The sequence below is a fragment of the Thamnophis sirtalis genome, unplaced genomic scaffold (assembly GCF_051295495.1).
Source record: "Thamnophis sirtalis isolate CommonGarterSnake01/CBP01778 unplaced genomic scaffold, rThaSir2_p1.2 scaffold_13, whole genome shotgun sequence".
Taxonomy (NCBI): domain Eukaryota; kingdom Metazoa; phylum Chordata; class Lepidosauria; order Squamata; family Natricidae; genus Thamnophis; species Thamnophis sirtalis.
The window spans coordinates 38,639,094-38,645,285 of record NW_028261393.1 but is presented as its reverse complement, the minus strand read 5'-3'; positions in this window follow the sequence as shown (position 1 = coordinate 38,645,285).

Here is a 6,192-nt window from a genome sequence, read left to right as displayed (position 1 = left end):
CGCTGTTCCCTTCCCACCAAAGGTGGTTCCTATTTTTTCTACTTGCATTTTTACATGCTTCCGAGCTGCTAGGTTGGCAAAAGCTGGGACAAGTAACGGGAGCTCACTCCATTACGCGGCGCTAGGGATTCGAACGGCCAAACTGCCGACCTTTCTGATTGACAAGCTCAGCGTCTTAGCCACTGAGCCACCATGTCCCAATATTAAATATGTAGATGACATAATATAATCAATGACTGTATTATTATTTATGATTAATGGGCTTTGAGACATGTTATGAGGAGTGTTATATAAATGCTTTAGCTTTAAAACAAAAACAGGACCAGCAAATAGAAATGGCCCCAGTTCAGCTCAGTGAAGTCAGATGTTAACCAAACGAGGCAGAGCCTGGCAGTGGTAGAGTAAGTGGCAAAACAAAGGCCAGAGCTGCCCCCTGTGCCCAAGATGTTGTGGTGATGTCCTTCAACAAGGATCACCCTCTTTGCTCCCTCCCATTAAATCATCATCAATCAGTCTGGAAAGGACATAAACACAATTTTAGCATGCTTGCAACAACTCTCTTCTACTTTGCCTGGCGAATTGAAAAAAAAATGATCCAAATTACCCTGTTCCCCTGAAAATAAGACCTCCCTGAAAATATTGCAACACAGCAGCAGCCATGAGGTGACCACGCTCGCCTCCTGCTGCACCTCAAAAAGTAATAAGACCTCCCCGAAAATAAGGCCCAGTGCTTATTCCGGGGGTCAAAAGAAAATAAGACCCTGTCTTATTTTCGGGGAAATACGGTAGCTTCATGAACTACAGCACTTCCTTTTTGAAAAGGAGAAACCAACATTTAGCACATGGGTTGCAATTGTACCAACAGCTTCTTCCCCCCCCCCCCCATCTCTCCTTCTCACGCACGCTTGTCCCACAGCAGTTTGCTGATTCATGCTTATTGGCTGGGTTTGCTCAACCTGAATACTTGTTGGCTGGACACACACAAGGCTCGATTGTGTTTAAGCAGCAAATACTGACTGCTTGCTGTCCTCTAGTGGTTGCATATTAACAGTGCAGGTATAGTAGCCTTCAATAAGCCAAAGTGCATTTTGGTTGGCAAGTGATGTGAAAACAGACCGGGACTACATTTTGGACTGTGTAACTGGCTAACTCACCTATGGTTTACTTGGCTTAATTTACTCGACTTGCACAAATAAGGAATGCTAAGTGAAGCTGTGCTATGCTTTTTATTCATTTAAATTGAGAAGCCGTTCAGCTCGACTCTGGGCAGCTCACAGCTTACACAGTAAAGAGGAAGAAAATGGAAGAAAAAGTCAGATACAGCACCCCCATCAGTGGTGGGTTTCAATTTTTTTTAGATCTTCTTCTGTAGGTGTGGCCTGCTTTGTGGGAGTGGTTTGCCGGCCATGTGACTGGGTGGGCATGGCCAACTTGTAAAATGTGGTGAAACTCACTTAACAACACTCTTGCTTAGCAACCAGAATGTTGGCTCAGAAACTCTGGCATGCAAGTCTTAAAGCTGTCAAGTTACAAGACCCTTGCACCCCTAACCGTTTAGGAAAAAACCCCAGGGGTGTTCAAACTTGACAGCTTTAAGACTTGTGTACTTCAACTCCCAGAATTCCTCCTCCAGTCATGTTGGCTTAGGAACTCTGGCATTGAAGCACACAAGTCTTAAAGCTGTCAAGTTGCAAGGCGCTTATGCCCCTAACCCTTTAGGGAAAAAAATCCCAGGGGTGTTCAAACTTGACAGCTTTAAGACTTGTGGAATTCAACTCCCAGAATTCCTCCTCTCGCTCTTCATCTTGATGATGTGCGGACGGACGGGGGGAGGGAGCTGGAACGGCTTCTAAATGGCACTGTAGATTTGTTGAACCTCTTCTATAGAAGAGGTTAGAACTGGCAGGAACGACCCCTGCCCACCCCCCACCCCCCACACACAGACACACCCTGCTAACACAATATTCACCAAAGACCTGGGCTGGATAGGCACAACAGGTCATCTAAAGGAAGTTGACTATTCTGCAGCCAAATGTGACATGTAGTCCGCACCAGGCATAGTATTTGAGGATCGGGGTGCCCCAAAATGTGGCCCCCATCTTGACTTTTCTACCATAACCTAAAGATACCTGCATAGAACCATGGCTCATCTTCAAACCTTCTCTCTCTCTCTCTCTCTCTCTCTCTCTCTCTCTCTCTCTCTCTCTCTCTCTCTCTCACCCCATCTCTCCCTCTCTCCCCTCCCCCTCCCCCTCTCTCTTCTCTCTCTCCCTTTCTCTCTGTCTCTCTCTCTGTCTCTCTCTCTCTCTCATGTTTTTTTCCTTAATGTGAGAGATGACTACATTGGAGATGGTTCAGATTTGGAGGACATAAACTTTTGTCCCAGATTATTTACTCAGATTATTTCTGCCCCCCCCCACTCCAAGCTTCTTGTGTGGGAGATAATCTCATCTCTGAAGCCAGCACAGGAAGAACAAAGAAAGAGCAGCCCCAATCTGTAATCACAACCAGAATCGATCTGCTACCTTACTCCCCCATTTTCCTTGCTGAAAAGGAAAGCATGATCCTATCAGGGTCTAACCTGAGACCCAACTGAGAAGAAGGGAGGCAACATGTGAACACCTGGATCAGTGTTTTCCAACCTTGGTAACTCGGTAAGAAGCGTGGACTCCAATCCCAGAACTCCCCAACCAATATGTTGTCTGGAGAATTCACATGACTTAAAACAGCTGAAGCGGAGAAACATTGATCTTGATCAGTGGTTCCCAACGTGGAGCCCAAGCCCCACAGGGGGGGCAATATGATTTTTAATTGGGGGGGGGCAATTTGAACCTTGTTTAAACCAAGTTTAATGGCCTTTTAGGCTCCTTCCACGTGAGTAGAGTTCACTTTTTGAATGAAGTAAGAATTATATGTCATGGGGGGCGGGGGCTGGCATCAGGATTTTAAAGATGCGTAGGTGGGGCATGGCCAAAAAAGATTGGGAACCATCGATCTAAATGTTGCTGAGCTCCAGCACCAATTAGACACAATTATTTCATGATATGGGAGGATGGGATTGGAGAGCTGCAAACCTTACATGACCACTAGATGGCAGCATAGAAAGAGGGGGATAAAACCCTAATTATTGCTGTCAGGGTTTTGCAACCCTCATCCTTTAGCCTTGCTCTCCAGAGTGAGGAAGGGAATTGAGGAGTGAGAGAGGGGTGGGTGGCTGAGGCTTTAAGACGGCTGTACCAAAGAATGCTCAACAGCCAACTGAGCTTGCATGCTGATTTCCCAGAGCCATTGAGGGCAGGGAAGGCCCATTAAAAGCCAACCATCCGTGATGAATTAGGGATCCCCTAGAACTGTGTTTCCCCAAAAATAAGACAGGGTCTTATTTTATTTTGACCCACAAAATAAGCGCTTGGTCTTATTTTTGGAGAGGTCTTATTATTCTTGAGTTGCAGGAGGCCCCTTAACCACAGCCTGTGGATCAGCTGATCCAGAGAGGGCCAGAAGTTCTGTCTCTGTTTCTGGCACACTTTTGCCAGCCCTAGCGTACTGCTCTAGGGTTTGTGGGAGTGGCCTCTGTGAGGCCATTCCGCATGGATGGCAGGTCCATGTGGGGTGCATGGGGTATGTTCCCCCTTGCCCCCCAAGGAAATGGTGGGGACTAGCTACACATATGTTTAAATATTTTAGGGGAGGGCTTATTTTCAGGGGAGGGCTTATTTTAGCATATGTGCTCAAAAGCCCGATTGAGCTTATTATCCGGGGAGGTCTTATTTTCGGGAAAACAGGGAAGTTTTAGGGAGCTCATTGCAGGAGAATTTCCATCCCTAGTGATGTACCAGATTGGCTTCATATGCACTCAGAACCTGTGTGCCAGCCATCTGGGTTGGACCCTGGACATTTGCTTTCTGGTACAAGAACTCCTTCCATTGAAAACTCACATTGAAAATGTGGCTCGGTTACAACTTCCAGCATTAGCTTGAAAAGTATCTGTTGGGATCTCAGCTGAAATGATCCGCTTAGAGTTGAATCCCCTTGTACTGTTTTCATTGAGGATTCTTGAAGAGAAAGCTGTTTTGGGTGATTTCAGGTTAAAGTGGATCTTTCATTGGATCTTTAGTTTTCCCAGCAAGTTTCACTGCTGGGAAACTTTTTGCTTGTTTTCTACCAATTTTATGTAGCTCAGCAGTGGTGGGGGAGGGAGGTTTAAAAGACTACAGCATAATCCTTTTATTCCCATCTGTTTTTATAGCATGCAATTAACAAATAACAGTTTATCCAGTCTCTGAAACTTTTTTAAGATTGCAGTCACATGAGATGCTTATCAATGATTTACAATCACATTTTTTCCCAATCAATCCAATTTCCTGGGCTCACCTGACACCCCTGAATTATGAACTCAGTTGGAGAGCATCCTAACCCCAAAATGTGCTAAAATGGGTTTTGGATTTCATGAGTCAGATCTGAACCAAAGGTCTCAAGAGTTGTTTGGGCTTGAGGTTATTACATGCCTGTTCTTTTATATCCAGAATTTTATAGTAATGCTGTTATTTTAAGATCAAGAAACATGATGACAAGTTACCAATTTATCATAATAAAGGAGTCAAGCTGCCTAGTAATTTTAGGCATATCTATTTATTTCCATTGTTAATCATAATTTTAAATTAAGGTCCAGTTTAATGTTCCCAGAAATAACTGAGACCTATCCCCAAACAAGATTAAAAACACTGGTCATAAATACATCGGTAAAAAAAATTTCTAATTTTTTTCCCCCTAAGATTGTAAAAAAAAATGAAAAGCAGTTCTCAAAAACTGGAAAATATCTCTGATGGCTCTTTAGATGCTTCATATTGCCACAATAAATTTTCCTTCAATTGAATAGTACGAAGCACTCCGTCTGAACAATCCTGAATATTAATATATAATATAGGCAGGGAAAGTATGCTGCAGACCCCATCAGTTAAAGAACTCCGAATGGTGGAGTCCAGGTAAAGAGCCTTCTCTGTTGTTGTCCCCCCCAATAGAATATTCCCCCCTCCCAGGAGTAAGGTAGACCCCTACCCACCTGGCCTTCTGCAAAGGAGGCAGAACACGGCTCTGCAGCCTTTGGTGGAGAATGCAGAAGAGTGGGCAGCTCCAGGGGCCGGTTGGCGCCCTGAGAGACTACTCTTCACCTTTTTAATTCTTTTTTTATAGGGTTTCATTATCCTTGCCTCCTTTTAAAATTCTAATTTTTATAAACCATTGTTACATTTTACCGTTTTATTGTTCATTGCCCAGAATCCCTCTCTGAGGGAGACGGGCAGTTCAAAAATGTGAAATCAAAATAAATAGATAAACCAAAATGGAGACCAATGAGGGAGGGGGGACCTTAGCTAAAGGTCCCCCTCTCATATATGTGCTAGTCCTTCCCGACTCTAGGGGGCAATGCTCATCTCTGTTCCAAAGTAAAGAGCCAGCGCTGTCCGATGATGTCTCTGTGGTCTTGTGGCTGGCATGACTAAATGCCGAAGGCACTTGGAAAGCTGTTATCTTCCCACCAAAGGTGGTTCTTATTTTTCTACTTGCATTTTTAATGTGCTTTCGAACTTCTAGGTTGGCAGAAGCTGGGACAAGTAACTGGAGCTCACTCCCGTTACATGGCATTAGGAATTCGAACCGCTGAACTGCCCTATTTTCTGATTGACAAGCTCAGTGTCTTAGCCACTGAGCCACCGCATCTCTCTCAAAACATTCTTAAGTGAAGACATTTGCTAGTTATCACAGCTGGGTGCAAAGGCCCATCTGAACACAAGGTGGCAGGAAAGAGCTCGATGTTTTTTGTTTTTTTGCCTGCCTCTGTTGCTCATTCCAATTTTTTTCACTATGGATCTGGTAGCTATAGGAATTCAATGTTAAGTTTGCTCTTAAGAATTACTGTGCTGCTGAATGGAGTTCAGCATTTTAAAAAGAATTTTGCAGGACTTCTGGGGGACACCCATTTTTTAAAGAATTCCTGCATTTCTGCTTTTAACAATAGACAAAGAGTATTTAGCAAATACAGAGATAAAATATTTGCTATTCTATTTTCTTACATAAAGCACAATTAAAATGCTGGAAAAAACATTTCCTAAAATTTGGGGAACAAAATATTCAGCTCTAATGCAGAAGACTGATATGATTAAAGATGGAAGAGGAACTGTTTCAGTGTTAAAT